Raw genomic sequence first — 17726 nt, forward strand, 5'->3', positions numbered from 1 at the left:
ATGCTTCTGAGGTTATGGGTTAACGACTCCCCAATGCTGACCTTCACTCACGACTCGCAGTCTTAGCGCTCACCTCACAGCCGTTTCTTTGAAATGGACTGCGTTCCTTTCTCCACTCCTTTCTCCTCACGCAGCTCCAATGGCTCCCCTCACTGACCTGTGCAACTCGCTCGGGAACCACATGGAGTGCCTTCCGTTTCGACTGCCCTCTCCACACAACAGCGGAAGAGCGCAAATTACGAGTTCCTCCTTCCAAAACGCATCCCCTGAACCGGAGCTTCCCGTCGACAACTCTGCGCTGGGTCTGAGCAAGACCTGCTCCGTCTTCTTCACCGAAAGGCTTTTCGCTTTTAACCACAGGCTGGCTGTCCTCCCTAACCACGGAGGGGACTCAGCATGGTGTCAAGTAACATCTCCTCACCCGGAACGGAAAACCACCGCCAGGAGTCCTCCGCTTTACTTTTTCTTTATTCCCTCTTAACTTCACACATGAAGGGTTAGGCAAGCGAAGTCCTCCTTCTACTGCCCCTTTTTCAGGGCCGGAACTTCCCGTCGACGACTCTGCGCGAGATCGGAACAAGACCTGCTCCGTCTTCTCCTCACGAGAGTTCCCTGCTTCTCGCCCACAGCATAACAGTCCTCACAAACCACGGAGGGGACCGAGCTTGGTGCCGATGAACGTCTCTTTACAGCCTGGATCGGAGCACCGCTGCCTTGAGTAAAACGCTTCACCTCAACGTCGACGGTTTAACTCCTTGTCTCCGCTCTCAACCGGCCTCGAGGTAGACCGAATTTTTTTTTTTTTCATAAACTGGGTGAGACTTCCTTGTTGCCTTGCTCCGCTCAAGCGTCAAATATATCCAGGGGAAAACACCACACTGACCCTGGCTCAGTATCCCGTCCTCGTCGCCATAAATGTAGTAATAAATCACTACCAATTAATAAGTTCCAACGTTAAGTTTATTGTCATGAATATAACAGGTGCTTCCAGCTTGGCGGCAACAGCTTAATCACAACGTTCTAACCCACACTCCAGGATGGAGCGCGGTTCATACCAAGAGGTCAGGGAGAGGAGGGGTGAACGGGGAGGGAGAGAAGGAGAGAAAGATTACAACACCCATCTTATCCATCTTGGATGCAAGGCTTTTGCTTTCAGAATGCTGGCCTTTGCAACAGCCTCAAAGGCTGGAATGGGAGTCACAACAATTATTCCTTTTAAATGAGCCAATGATCATTTTTTCATTACACCCATCTGTACTACCATCAGGATCTTTTTAATCGGTGCAGAAAGCATTTCTGTTTTTGTATCTAAATGTGATTTAATGTAATTGGGACATTGTCTCCTTCATTGTATTTCACTGAACGTAAAATCTGTGTATTCAGATGTCCAATGTATGCTTGAAAAGTCTGGATGAATCAAAACACAAAACAATTTCACCGATTGTGCATAATCTGGTATGTAAGTTCTGTTGAAATTGAAAAAGCTCCAATTAATATTGGGTTTTCTAAATGTGTTTGGAGGTTATAGAAGCACACACTCCTCTAAGAAATGTGTCACAAGACTTTTTCCTTCCCTTTTAAAACTCCTATCCCAAGAACACGACACAGAGATAGGCAAACTTTGATTTTTTAAAGTTACATTTGTAGCCTACATGAGCAAATCCTAAAATTATGTGATCTACTCTGGTTAAGTGAGTTGTGAAGTCATCATCCGTTAGGTATATGTCATCGACACAGGAAAATGCTTGGTCATCAAATTCAGCATGAGGCCATTCTTACACCCTTGGGGGCAAGCAACAAAATTGCTTTTGAAAGTCTAGAGCACTAAATGTGGTCAAATACCATTTTCAAGGGCTATGTTTTGGCAGAAAAAACAATTTGAAATGTCAATGTGGTTTTATATTTCTTGCGCACTATATTGTTCTATAGTTCTGCACTACAAGTGTTTTGTAGATCATATGTGCATGTAGCAGTGTTCAAATGTCTGTAATCTAAGACTAAACAATAAGAATGGTCCGTTTTCATTACTGGAAACAAGGGATTATTTATTGGTGAGGTGCATCTTTCTATTACACCTGGATATTCAAGTGTGAGTATCTCTATAATTTGTTTTTTAGCCTCCCGTTTAGTAGGATATTGTATTTATGGTTGTGGACTGGCCATCACTGGTAAGATGTGGTAAGGGATCGGTTATCCTAATCCATGTGGTTATGGTAGAACCTCAGAGCTTGTGCTAAGGCCCACTCCTTGGCGTATGTGTGCTTTACCGATTCTGAAACGCGGTCTGAAAAAGTTAGTAAAATTACTATTTCTCCTAGTGGACACTCCCTAACAAACTCAAGTGGCCAATGTTTTTCAGCACAGAGAATGTCGTAGCCTAATGATAAGTTCTACTAAAAGAGAAAATTGATAGTATGCGGTATATCCCCCTTCATCTGGAGTTGCAATTCATATAACTGACCTGGGACAGCCAGTTTCTGGTCCAGTGTTTTTACCTGGATGTAGTCCCTTGTTGCTACTGCCACCAGATACTCCATAAGATTCCTGCAAACTATTGTGACTTCTGCTGTGCAGTCCAGGATGGTCAGAGGCCATTCCCTGTTCAGAAGCAGAGTCCTCAATATCTGTGGCATGGTTAGCTTTATTCCCAGCAACTTTGTACTTTTTAAATTGAGGCTTTGACTGTGTAGGTTTTCTTTATTTTAAGATCTTGCCTGGCGTTAGCAGCGCGCATTCACTGCTTGGTTTATTTATGGCTTTTTTTGGTGATATCGGTTATGCTATTAAGGTGCGGTCTCTTGCGTGTGGGATGCATTTTGTTTATTCTACGCTACTTGTTGCTATATCTTGCCTGTGGTATACTTTTCCTTCATTTTATGCTATGCTGCTTTGTTACTATATGCTTGAGGTGCGGTTGATGTTTTCTTTATCTAAAGAATGCGTGAATGTGCACATGCCGCTGCTGACACCCCGCTGCTGACACGCCGCCGCTGCCATGCCATAGCTGTGCGCCCCAGTAATGAAGGCAGAATTGAATGCAGCCAAATTTGGAAGAGGTGGGCATGCACAGCACAGACCCAAGTCATCTGAAGGAGTCAGGGCAAGGAGGAGGGTGCAAGAAGCTGCCAGCACAGCTATGATAGGAGGAACATTAGACAGGTGCATGAAAGACGAGGACGGAATCCATTTATCCCAAAGAGGAGTCACGCGGGCGAGGGATAAGAAGGAGGGTGCAACTAAAAGAAGTGGAGTATGAAGAGGCAAGAGCTCTGATGTAAAGAAACAACTAGCTCTGTAAAGCAGATGGATGACAAGGGGTACTACCGGGTGGACAAGGCTTTACAGAGCAGATTAAGGCTGCTCGGCCCTCACTAAAGATAGTCGCAGGTGCAGGTAGAAGGGAGAGGTGTGGCGCCGCGGCCAGGGCGACTGACGCTGGAATCTGGGGACCACGGTTCGATCCCCGGCTCCGGCGGCAGGTTAGCCCAGCACCATGTGACTCTGGGCAATAGCTCGCTTAATCTTCCCGACGGCCCCCCAGCGCCTAGAGACCCTTACGGGTGATTGTGCGCTTTACAAATGTGGACTTTAAGGGATGTTTGACAAGAACTGTAGGGGGAGAGGACTTGCGAGAGTTACACAAATAGAACAAGCATTGAAAATGCAACAGGTCTTGCCTTTGTTTAAGTTAAAGCCATTTGCTTTGCTAATTGTATTGTATAGCAAAGCAAATGGCTTACACATAATGAAAGGCGAGACCTATTGCATTTTTAATGCTTGTTTATCATGAAGTCAGAAGAGCGTTGCGAGTCATTCTTGACATATATTCCCCCGATCTGCGCTCTAATCATCTTCTCTCTGAGGGCTATTCGTATTATTCCTGCAAGGAACAAAAAGGACTTTTATCAGTATCATGATACCCATCAGGCGGTTTGATTGTATCATAGTTACATAAATTGTACTCTTTTTCAGAGGACTCATGTTGCAGAGAGCTGCCCTGTGTTTTAGTCTTTTGTTTATTTTTCTCATTATCTCACCATTTGTTTTTTAGAAGACTCAGGTGCCTGCTTCAAGTTATCCTTTTCAAAAAGTACCCTTAAGCTATGGTTTGCTAGGTCTGGCTATGGATGTATGGGTTTCTTCAATAATTTTAAGTAGTTCATGCTCCTAATTTACCAGAGCAACCTGCGTAAGCGCTGGCCTATAGCCAGCACTGCTGCTTCCCCTTTTATATTACTTTTATGATTGAGGGTTCAGTGGCAAAATGTCCCAATAATTTCATTCCCAAATCCCGTACTAATTTTGAATTTGTTTAAACACTCCAGGCAAAACAGCTAATTATCATGTACCATGCGTTCTAGTATAAACTGCAGCAAAGGCTGTGCCCCAAGTGGCCCAGTCTTCCACCAGTGGAGCCATCCCCCTTGGCAGGCATATTGTGAGATTTCTGGTTTTCGTTGGGTCTTGTATTGGAAAATATTGCTTTAAGCTGATTCATTTTCTGTGCAATCCAGAATCTCATCCAATCTTCTGGGAACCTTACCCAATATTGCATTAATGGTTACTGGCCTAATTCGAGTTGTATGGCACTGAAGAGAAGTGGTTGCAGTGAAAAATGATTACAACATGAACTTCAACATCACCTTTGAATAAATCATAAACAACAATTCTTCATATTAACCTCATGTATTCATGTTGAACACGTAATATTCATGTTCAAGAGCAGCACAATAGTCTGTAATGTAGTAAAACAGGTGCTCGGGGGGGGGGGGGGGAGTGCAGAAATGTGATCGAGTGAAGGTTGGTATGAAAGGAAGGGCAGTGTGCAATATATACACCCAAAACATAAATGGCCTATCCAGAAGCTTTCAAGGCTAACATTCACAAAACCATGATATTCAAATGATACATTGAATCTATCACTGTCATCAATATATGGAAAGCAAAGTAAAGCCATCAACGTTTCGACTCCAAGGCAGGCTATGTGTAGGGGATTCAGATCCTTACAGTAGGGTCTTCATCAGGACAATAGGATACACCGAAGGGTAATTTGAAAATGACTTTAGAAATCAAGGTGATGGGCACAGGAACAATTATTTAAAGAAAGATGGGCATTTAAAAATTATCCTGTCATTCACCAAGACATTCGGTGGGTAAGCTCAAAGTGCTGGTCCCTCTGGCTCCTAGGTCATAGAGAGGGATCCAATTCTAGAGAAAGTGCTGAAAATGAACAATACATATGTATCAGCACACAAGTGGTACCGGGCGTAAATGTGACACCAAAATCCCAATTAACATCCCCAGTAACAAAGGATAAAGCACTTACTCAATAAGTAATTCAATAATATGTGCTGTATGTTGTAGGGCAGATTAAATCCAAATGCTCCAAAATAATCTAAATAAAGTAAACACATATGGAATAGAGATTAGCCTCCCCCAGCCCACAGGGAAAGGGTAATGGACTTGAAACAATATCATAAAAGGGGGAGCGAAGAAGAAAACATACCTCCACAGCGGATGAGCGTCTGATATCTGGCTAGTAATCAGAGCCCTTGCCGTGTACGTGCTAAATACCGGCAGCGGTGTTTACAGTGTGCACGCGCTGCACGTCGAGCGGACAGCCGCTAGATGCTGTACTCGCTAAACAAAGAATAGCGGGTTAGCAGATCAGTCATCAGGCTCAGCGGGGATGCCCTCGCTGAGTCTGGAAAGTGTCGCATAAATGGGATTAATTAGACAAAGGAAGATGCCGCGTATGATCTGCGATGACTCGTCATACGGGCAGAGGAACGAATGGTATCTCAGCTTGTATTGTATTATGTATCCCTTTTATGCTGAGCAACTGACTTTATTAAACCAGGAAGGTCACAGCGAATCTGCCACGTTGGATCCAGGGTGTCTCACCATGCGAGCAAATAATGAATTATAATAAAACTGAATGTCCCTCATGTCTCAAATTGCATTATGTTGTAAAACACATTACACTGGCAGGTTGAAGCATACATCCCAGGTACAATTAAACAGTTCGAAGTTCTTGTTGTGTGATTTGTACATAGCATTCCGTTAGCCATCCACATAACAATACAATCCTTGTTCTGGCCAACGTCAATTATAATATTCACTTAATACAGAGTAAAAACAGATTGGAGCAGGTGTTCAATAAGACTATGATTGTCACAAATCCAGACAGTTTAGTACAAACAGTGGGTTGCATTAGCATTTCTGTATAAGTCCAAATTTACAAGAAAGGTTACAGTCGGGATGATGTCCATGGGCAGTGGCCATATGCAATTATAGATGGAAGCGGGTAACATAGTATGAGTTCAATTGTCACAACCTAGGCCTTAACATGATCTGACCAGTGTTAGGCAGACCTGCAGATTCATTCAATAAGACATGATAACGGAGTTGGATGCTAGCAGTGCTCAATTATCATGTCCAGTGAGGAGGTATGTATTCAACATGAATAAATGTGGTTAATATGAAGAAATGTTGTTTATGATTTATTCGAAGGTGATGAAGTTCATGTTTTAATCATTTTTCACTGCAACCACTTCTCTTCAGTACCGTAATTTGCCCAGGTCCAGTGGATTTTGTAACTCTAATTCCAGGTGTAGGCAATTGTGGTTGTGCAGCCTGAGCAGCCCTTTGTGGAATAACTGTTATGGTTCCCATTCAAATTATACAAGACGTCTGTAGGGTGGAACTAAATCTGTGTATAGTACTCCAAGCTCTATGTCTGTAATGTTTGATGTATCTGGATATGGTGTATAACGGGCTAAGACTGGCCATGTTGCTCCTTCAGTTCTGAGGGGACCTGGTCTGACATTTCCGAATGTATGTGGTAGGGCACATAGAACCAATTCATTTGTTCCTGATAAGTGTGTGGGATTTGGAAATCCTCATATGCTCTGTATTAGTTAGGTACTGATACTTCAGTGTGCATCTATTGCTGGGAATGTGACGCATGAATAGAACTCCTCTGTTTTGTATGCTTTGTTGGCCTCTACCAGGAAGGTCACATCCCCTCCCATTCTTGGGAGCCCATGTTGTAGTATTGGTTGCGTTAGTGCCTGCCTGCAATTAAGTGGTAGAACCGAACTACCCGTCTTGGATTAGCCTTTAAAGTATTTGGATTATGTGGAATTCAGAGTGGGTACCTTTGTGAGGTGATCCTTTTAAATTTTCAAGCCTGACCAACCTACAACCAGAATGTAGGGATTCCCTACTTAGCTGAGGAGGATTTTTCCCTAGCACTACTGATGTCTTGGGTTGGTTGGTGAATAGGGGCTTTGAGCACACAAAAGAAACACAACTCGGGGGACCTCTGTTCATTTAAATGGAATAGTCTGACTCTAAGAACTGTATCTGACAACCTTGCGGTAACAAACAACAGGATAAGTATTAAATGGTCTGCACTGTCAAAAGACAACAAAGTCCAGGCACAAATTTACACTTTGTTTGTGGAGGGAATGGCCCCTATGATAGATGAATGCTGCAATTTTCTTGAGATGAATTTTGTGGCCCTACATTGTAATCTGATGGAGCAATTGAGGCTCTTGTTCACAGAAGGCAGGCCGAGGGGGAGTGGACCAAAAAAGCCCCATAGATAGTACTCAAAATCCTGTCGGATTGCCAAAGACAGACTTTTATTTGCACTAAAGAAGGGAAACTGCACTGAGATAAGTGAAGCAAGGTGGAGTTAAAAAACAATACTATGGGAAGCTAAAAGGGACTGGGAAGCCAGGCAATGGGCACTCTTAATAGAAGCCCTTCAAGAGAGAAACATCAAGGTATTTTGGAAGCTGGCTGCTGATAGTCCCTCGGCAATAGCAAGTTTCATAGACTCCGCAATACAGCCATAGATTTCGGTAAACCACTTTAAGAAGCTTTACAAGGAATGGGCTAGTGGAGTGAGACAGCCACTAACATTTACAGTCACAGACTGCCTCTCCCCCTGAAGATAAGCCAGTGGGAGAGTCAAAAAGAGAACATCTAACATTTAGCTTCAAGGAAACTGGGCAGGCGTTGAAATTACTGAAAAAAGAAAAGGTAGCAAACTTGGATGGACCTGTACTTATCGCTCCCTGAGGTTTGTGGGCCATATCTTAATAACTTAAGTAATGCTGTCGAGAGGGGGGACGAGGTCCCCTCAACATGGCACAGTGCTGTAATAGTGCCAATTCATAAGAAGGAGAGTGGAGACTCACCAGCTAATTTAAGTCCTATAAGCCTAATGGACATTAGTCAAAATATCTTTAGTAGACCAATTTTGGTCAGGTTACAATCATGGTTATTGGAACATCATATCCTTGTGGATTCCCAAGCAGGGTTTAGGAAGGGGATTAATATCCTTTTTAAAAACAAATTCCTATTATTGAAACAAACATCAGCAAAAATAAAATTACATTACAGAGGGTCGACTACAGTATCTGAGCAAACATCATGGGGGGACAGGATAAACAAAATTCAAAAGAAATTTCGGCACTTCATGGAGAGGGGGAATCATTAGATGCAACATCAAAGGGCAGTGTACACATTTCCCCTCTGTAACTATTCCAAGGTCCCCAAATAAGTGACCATTTCCGAGGGCATCCCCAAGCAAGATACGTAGTCTTCTCCCTGAACATACACCAATCTAAGTTGTTTTCCCACCCTTCCAGTGAGGGGGCCTGCTCCGCTCCCCATAACTGCGCGATATTACGTTTGGCAATCATATAACCCAGAGTAACCCATTGCGTCTGCGAATTATTTAAGTCAGTTGGTTCCCATATGTTAAGTAAGCATCTCCTCGCCTCCGGGAAAAGGGAAACTCCGAGCACTTTGTGAATAGTGTTGTGTACTACGCCAGTATGTGGTGACATATTCACACTCCCAAATGATATGCATAAAGGTACCAACTAGACCACAGTTCCTTTTACAAGTCCCGAGTCTGAAAGTCCCATATGTACCAATCTAGGACCAGTTAGGTAAATCCTGTGTAAAATCTTGAGTTGAACCGGTCGGAGGCGAGCTGAGATCGCAACCTCCCTAGGAGAGGACACAGCTAACTGCCATTCTACCTCATCTAGTTAAATTCCACCTTGTGACCACTTGTCTCTAAGCACCTCAAGAGAATCAGTCCTGTGGTTAATCAGCTTTTTGTATATTAGAGAGATCGTTTTGTCAGGTAGATGGCCATCTAGTATTCTATCTTCCAAAGGGGAAGCCTCTGAGGGTTCAGCCCCACCGGGCAATAATGACAGGAGAGAATGCCGGACCTGTCCATACCAAGAGTATTCAGAGTGTGCAAGTTTATATTCCTTCTGCATATCTTCAAATGATTTAATCTCCCCCTTCCCCCAGACATCTTTAACCAAGGAGATCCCAATGAGTTCCCACTTATCAAAGCCTTTAGTCTTCCACAGCTTGCCAAGCCGTTCAGAGTCCCAAAGCAAGGTAGCCATAGTCAACCTATTTTTCCAACCCAATTAGTCCATGGCCCCATGCCAGACGTGTACGGAATGCTTAGTAGGCCCTGTTAACACCACCCTGTTAGGTCGAGAATATAGGGCTCTGTTATAGTTGTTACCGGGAAGTAGCCATTTGTCCATTGCGTAGCCAGGGTCGTCGACCCGACCATACGTACAATGATTAATTGCCGCTAGGTGGCCCGCCCAATAGTACCTTTTGATATCAGGGAGGGCAATGCCTCCATCGTACCAAGAAAGAGTCAACTTATGCAATGTAATGCGAGGCCTCCCCTCCCACAGCAGACTACGCTGTAGACTCAATTTCACGGAAATACCTTGAGGGCACCACATCCGAGGAATTTTGCAAAGCGTAAATAAAGCGTGGGAGGGCAATCATTTTAAACAGAGCCGCTCTGCCCAATAATGAGAGAGGGAGCTTCTTCCAATTGGATACATCACTCCTAAGTCGATGAAGAGGGGGAAGAAGGTTACGAGTATACCTGGGATTAATATCCTTGTTCAAGTTTTCAGATTTCCATTTTTTTGCTGGAAATAGAGTACCCTATGGCGGGACCATCTTTATGTCGCCTTCATTGATGTGAGGGAGGTTTTTGATCTGGTCCCGAGGGAAGATCAGTGGAGTCCTAGAATACTATGACATCCCAGAGGAACTTCTACAGATGCCGAGATTGTTACACACCAACACATATGCTAGGGTGACGTGTTTCAGACCTCCATAGAGCGTGTCATCATATCGGGATGTGTGCTGGCACCCACTCTGTTTAGCTTCTAATTACTGGCACTGAGGATTATGTAGAACAAAGCAATCATGATACACCCAAATTAAGTGGTGCTCCCATCCCAATCTTAATATTTGCAGACAATACCCTTCACATATCGACAACTCCGATTGGTCTGCAAGTGAAACTGGATGGGTTTGCAGGCTTCTGTGTGAGATCCCCTAAATCTAAATTTATGGTGTTAAACCCACATTAAACATTTCAGGGTAAAATGGCCATTGAAGGAGTTTCCATAGAGCAGGTTACACACTTCGATTACTTGGGTGTAAGATGTTCCCCAAATAGGAAAAAGCAAAACCATTCTCCATCAAAGGACTTCTTCAGCTATTAGAAGGAAGCACAAGGCTTCCTGCTGGGGATCTATTTCACAAGCTCTTAGTGAGTATAAAGCCACACCAGTTGCAGCAGCAACATATGTAGCTGAGATATGGGGGTGCATCAACTGCCAAGCACTTACGTTGTTTGAAAATGAATTTCTCCGGTCCTTGTTAAATTTGCCCACCAGTACCCGCTTATACAACTTAGAGTTGACATGGCCCTTAAGCATATTCATAAGGTGACATTCTTTTAAGAAACCCTTGCATTATTGGGATCGCCTCTGGATTTCGGAGGAGTTGAAGCCCTACAGCGATTCCTTGTGAGAACTGATCTCCCAGGACCCTCAAGCATACACCCGTAGCTTAAGTACGTCAAAAATATGACTAAAGTCATTAAAATGGAAGAGCTTTGGGTTTTAGCACAGAGTATCAGCAACTGCGACACCCAGAAAGGTAAACAAGCCTACTAGGAATCCGTCCTAACAAAGATTTGGAATGATCAGGCAGCAGACAAGTATTCCCCTAACTACAAGCAGTACTTGGATAGAATCTATCCCTCCCCCAGGCAAAACATTTGTAAGTTACATTTAGAATGGGCATTTTGGCCTTGAATACCATTCTAGCTAAATCAGAAAAATAGGACAGGAAATATACGACTGTCCATCACAAAATGAGATTGAAGCACATTTTTTCTTCTTTTGTGCTAAATATAGAATGCCACTTATGAAGTGGAATATGCCACTATGTAAGGCACTGGGGGTTGGTAAATACCAGGATACACTCCAAATTCTGCAAAGCGATACAAGTGGACTGATTGTGTTTGCAGCATCTCGTTTCTTCTTGTGGGCATGGAGAGGGAGAGCGTAGGATTCTCCTACATAGGGTTCACCATAGAACTAATTTGAACATAAACAAATTAGCCTTATGTAGCAAATGAGCTCTTCTAAAATGGTTTTTGGATCGGTTTAGATGCTTAATACAACAGACTATGGGTTGATCCTGACTTGTATGAGGAAAATGATCGTTTCATGCTTTATAGGTTCCTAATTACATGCAGGAATTCTCGTTTGATATTTTATATACTGGATTTTATCTAATGATCACAGACCTGTTGACGAGCACATTCATGATCATTTTTATACCTGTATTTATTGTTGCTTGTGATAAGTCCTTCTACAGAACATTTGCCAAATACAAAGATATATATTAGGGCATTGCTATTTGCACAAGTATCGTGATTTAGCAATTCAAAGGTAGAGGCACAGAAAGGACCCTGAACTGAGGTTTCTGTTCCCCCTCTCTTGTGTTATTGTTCCCCCTCTCGTGTTTTTTATATTTTTACTTGGGCATTTGTTATTTTGGATTATGTGGCATTGGCTTTGGGCATGTAATTTGCGAATAGTGGTAGTATTAGGTTCATTTTGATATTGTAATTTTTGCACAAATTGTGTGTTACTCATGGAATTATTTTCTAAATGTTAGTTTGCTTTTTATTGTGCTACTTTTTAATCATGTATGTAGTTTTTCGTGCTATGTCACTATGCACTTTAACTGAATGATCTTTTTCATACAATGCACTTTATTTTTGTATCTTGGAAGTCCTAGCTATGTGATACGAAAATACTGCTGCTAATTGTTATATCTGTGCATACATTTTATTTTCTACTTTTATGGCTGTATAGCCGAAATAAAGTTTTACTACTACTCCTCCTTGGGAGACCCATTAAAGAAGTACCCAAGCTAGAACGTTGGTGGCACCATGTTGTACGGTTCATACTTTCTCAGTAAAACTATGTGTTTTTGAACAACATAAATGTCAAAACTGTACGGGTCCATGCACACCATCAGGATAGATTGGCCAACAGTCGCGGTCCATGCAGGTAACAACGGTGGGCTGCGTTAGGGGGGGATTTCAAGGGACGATGCAGAAGGAAAATGAAAAATAATTAATTTTCCCTCTGCATTGTCCCTTGAAATCCTACCTCATGGGGCCCCCCGCAGTTACCTGTACAGACCACGGCTGTTATCCTTGGTCTTGTCTAGTTTGCAGTGCACCATATATGGATGTCCCTAACCTAGCAAGGTAACATAACCAGTGGTACATGTAACCTCAGAACATGACAACCCTGACCCCCCCCAAGGAAATTGCGGAAACAGATCTAAAGCCCTTTCGTTTGGTAACACATGCATGCCCAAAGGGAAAACCAAGAAATACTCACATTGGCATTTCAAATTTTTTTTTTAAGAAATAAGATTCTTGTGTAAAATACATGTGCTGCAATTATCGATAGAAGGAAATAAACCAGAGTAATCAGCATCACAAGAATGGTAAAGAAAATGAACAGTTCAACCATTGTGCTGTTACAGAAGTTATAAGCTTGCATATTAGTATAGTTATGCTCCTACCCAGTGCTCTCTCTCTCTCTCTCAGAGTGTGCCTGTGATGGGTGCATCTGCCAGAATCCCTGAGGGTGATCTAACTCCCCAGTTACCTGTGGATATATTTTATCTGTGAGCCCATCGTGGTGTATAACTGGGCACCACCTTTCTCAGGAGGTAAACAGGATTCAGCTGGGCTAGATTTCCAACATGGGACGACCTTTACTGTGTCAGAAAAATGCTCCTCTTACTAGACGAAGGAGTGATGTTGTTTATATAATAAACTTCATGCCTAAGCCCCAGTCAGGCCATCATTACTTATTCTATCCTTACAGAGCTGTTGCAGAGCAGACAATAACAAACAACATTTTACGCACCAAACTTAACCCTCATGTAGTATGTTTAAGGCTCTGACAATATGCTTACGAAGAAGTGTAAATGTAAGCAAAGTCATTTCAGAGAACAACATCTCATACAGGCACGCAAGCAAATGTGTGTCAAGTGTCAACGTTCAAGAAAAGATGTTAACTTTAAACGTGAGCATGTAAAATTATGGTGTTCTTGCTAGGCGTAATGTGACCACATAACAATATAATAGTATTATACTAAATTTATGCTCTCATGCGGAGTGTATTCATAGGATAAACCAAAGGAAATGATGGACGGAGCGTTGACAATACAAGCACTCACCCCCAGTCAACTGATCTGGGTTTAATCCATCACCATTCTTTAGCCCACTCTGCCACCCCAGTTCAGACATGGCCATATGCAAATCAGTCTGACCCTGTGCCTCATGGGAACAGTCCAGCCCGAACTGCCAAGCCATGCCTTCCCTGGACCGGAAACAAGCTACCGAGGACCGGTTTCTGGCATTTCAGCCTTCTTCAGCCCGGCTTGCTTGAATCTAGTGGCAAAGTGAGCAAGGGACTCACGTCTGAGCATACCCTGCCAACTTATGGCGAACAAAGAAAAAACAAAGGAAATGATGGACGGAGCGTTGACAATACAAGCACTCACCCCCAGTCAACTGATCTGGGTTTAATCCATCACCATTCTTTAGCCCACTCTGCCACCCCAGTTCAGACATGGCCATATGCAAATCAGTCTGACCCTGTGCCTCATGGGAACAGTCCAGCCCGAACTGCCAAGCCATGCCTTCCCTGGACCCGAAACAAGCTACCGAGGACCGGTTTCTGGCATTTCAGCCTTCTTCAGCCCGGCTTGCTTGAATCCAGTGGCAAAGTGAGCAAGGGACTCACGTCTGAGCATACCCTGCCAACTTGGAAGGGGATCTATAAACTAAGCTGAAAGCATATTTTCTGTAAATTCGCATTATCTTTCTCAGTCATGTGAGAATAAAGTCTGACATTCTCAGTAAAACATGTACATCCAGCAAGGACAGAGACTGTCAGTTGATTCCTTTGTGTTCTACTGCAGCTTCCCAGAGTGTTCTAAAGAACAACTAGAGCGCTAACAGTCCTACTTTTTACAAAGGTATGGCACACCTGAAGCCATCTTGATTGGAATAAAGTGGTAACTCTTAAAACATTTAATTTAAAAAGGAACAAAATGAGGGGGTATATTTTGCCATAGAAAGTATGATTAGTGCGGCAGAAAGAAAAATTAGGGCACATTTTGAGTGACTTCTCAAATCCTCTTCTATTTCATTAAACAATTCTCACATGCAGTCTCCCAAGAAGGCCACCAGAGACAAAAGAGCCCAAATGTAGCCCAAATATCACCCAGATGTAGCCCAAGTATAGTCCAATGACCGAATGTCCCAGAGTGTTCTAAAGAACAACTAGAGCGCTAACAGTCTTACTTATGACAAAAGTATGGCACACCTGAAGTCATCTTGATTGGAATAAAGTGGTAACATATAAAACATTTAATTTGCAAAGGAACAAAATGAGGGGGTTCATTTTGCCATAGAAATTATGATTAGTGCTGAAAAAAGAAAAATTAGGGCACATTTTGACTTCTCAAATCCTTTTCTATTTCATTAAAAAAATTCTGACATGCAGACTGAAAAATGCACTTTGAATACCAGCAGCATACTTCCCTGGTGAGCAGTAGCTTTACTACAGTGATCTAATGAGCAACTAGCTAACATTCAGAATTTATGGCAAATGTGTAACACATCTGAATGCCTTCTTGATGGAACCAAAGTAAACAAGCATTGAAAATGCAATAGATCGCGCCCTCGTTTAAGTTAAAGCCATTCTGTTTGTAATGAGGTGGCTTTTTAGCTTTGCTTTTATTAGTGTTTTTCAAACTTTCATGTAAATAACATGCATATGTATGCATATATGTATATGTATGCATGCTTTATATTTGTATTTATATAGATATGCAGATTATATATATATATATATATATATATATACATACACACATACATACATACATACATATATATAAATGCATATGCATATATATGCATATATATATATATGTGTATATGTGTGCGTGTATAGAGAGGTAGAGGTAGAGGTAGAGAGGTAGAGAGGTAGAGACTAGTAGAGAGAGAAGTAGAGAGAAGTAGAGAGGTAGAGAGTGAGTAATAGAGAGTAGTAGAGTGAATAGTAGAGAGAGTAGTAGAGAGTGAGTAGTAGAGAGTGAGTAGTAGAGAGAGTGGTAGAGAGCAGTAGAGAGTGAGAAGTAGAGAGTAGTAAAGAGTGAGTAGTAGAGAGTAGTAGAGTGAGTAGTAGAGAGTGAGTAGTAGAGAGTGAGTAGAAGAGAGTGAGTAGAAGAGAGTGAGTAGAAGAGAGTGAGTAGTAGAGAGTGAGTAGTAGAGTGAGTAGTATAGAGTGAGTAGTAGAGAGTGAGTAGTAGAGAGTAGTAGAGAGAGAGTAGTAGATAGTAGTAGAGTGTGATAAGTAGAGAGTGAGTAGTAGAGAGTGAGTAGTAGAGAGAGAGTAGTAGAGAGTGAGTAGTAGAGAGTAGTAGAGAGTGATAAGTAGAGAGTGATTAGTAGAGAGTAGTAGAGAGAGAGTAGTAGAGAGTGAGTAGTAGAGAGTAGTAGAGAGTGAGTAATAGAGAGTAGTAGATAGTGAGTAGTAGGGAGTGAGTAGTAGAGAGTAGTGGAGAATATTCCAAAGTTTGGCACAGCACCACTTGCACAACAAGTCCAATCAAATCATATCACTTAGAGTCCTTATTGAAGCGCTGAATCTTGGTGAATATTCAAATGCTTAAGTTTATTTACCACAGCCAGCTGACGCGTTTCGTTCTGTACAACAGAACTTCTTCAGGGCGTTCTTATTTCCTTCAAGTTATGTCGGTATCCTGTTGTCATATAACTAGATATTTCTTCCAAATGTTAGACGAGTCGTAAGTACATTCTTATTCAAAGTGACTAGGTATAAATTTTACCCACACAATTCGGGCAGACTTGAGTAATTTATAGCATCCTCAAAGTCAGTCTTTCAAAAATTCCAAAGTATAGGACATGATAATCCAAATCCAAATGTTTCTCAAGAAAAGTAATTTTCAATTGTTCGGAATATCGGCGTTTGGGCAGATATGACCCACGGACACGGTTTATGACTTTTCTTGAGAAACATTTGGATTTGGATTATCATGTCCTATACTTTGGAATTTTTGAAAGACTGACTTTGAGGATGCTATAAATTACTCAAGTCCATGGATGCTTCTGGGAACGCCCCCAGCAACACCCATTGCACGCCCCTTTAATGCAGGACACCGCGTTAAAGGGACCGATTTATCAGGCAGGATTACGCCACAAAAAGTGGCTTAGTCCTGCCTGATAAATATCACTCAGTCTTCTGCGCCACCGGAACGTCACAAAAAGTGACGTTCCGGAGGCGCAAGGGGCTCGTAAATAAGGCCCCATAGGTTTCACACTCATTATAGTTAGGAATTAGCATTTAAAAAAAACTTTGAAATTCACAGAAAAAACCATAGGTTTCACACCAGTTATAGTTAGCTGGACATTTTACTCGTACAAAACCATTAAAATTCCCCCGTTATAGTTAGTTGTACTCACTATAACTCGCGCGCCCGCAATCCACTGCTGATGATGATGTCACATATTACATCATTCATGACATGGTCAGTGACATCACTGATGACATCTCAAATGACATCAATGATGACATCACTGATGACATCATCCAGTGAATGTAGTTTGCTTTGATATTTAAATATGTATTATAAATACACTACTTTGCATTGAAGAATGAGTGGACATTTAAATATAAATGTGTGAATGATGGATTTAGTAACTGTCATTGTTTCCTTGACTAATTTGTAGAGTCTCACTATATATAATATGTAGTTATTTAACTGTGTTAAAGTCTTTATTGCTTTGACTTAATTGGTATATTAAAGACTATATTTGTTATTGGTTTCCTAACGGAGTATTTGTATGGGTAAATGAATGTCTATGTGGTTTGGTGGGGGGTATGTAATTGCCTAAAAATGTGTGAATAGTTCATTCAGTAGGTAAATGAGGTTAAGACTACATGTTATAACACTTATTTCAGTGAGTGTATATGTTTATGGGTGTGGTGGTGATTAAATATGTCTCTCAACAGTATATCTCCATTAAATTTGCATAAAAAAGCAGTGTATGTTACAGTTATATCTAATTAAGTGAGCCTAAGACTTAGTGATTGTATAAGTCACTGTATGGAGAACTGAATATTTCTAATAGTCATTTTATAACACACTAAGTGTATAGATGAATAGATGAAGTGGTGTTTGTAGAAGTGTGTAGGTGAGTAAATGTAAGTATGATCCATTGTTTGCATAAG

The 17726-nt window shown here is 41.8% G+C and overlaps 1 protein-coding gene across 3 annotated transcripts in view; it reads right to left on the reverse strand.

The window, feature by feature from the left end:
- CCNP (cyclin P) overlaps window positions 1–17726 on the reverse strand; it is a 224473-nt gene that overhangs the window by 23371 nt on the left and 183376 nt on the right. The window lies entirely within an intron of this gene.

This window comes from Lissotriton helveticus, chromosome 9, assembly GCF_964261635.1.
Source record: "Lissotriton helveticus chromosome 9, aLisHel1.1, whole genome shotgun sequence".
In the NCBI taxonomy this organism is placed as follows: domain Eukaryota; kingdom Metazoa; phylum Chordata; class Amphibia; order Caudata; family Salamandridae; genus Lissotriton; species Lissotriton helveticus.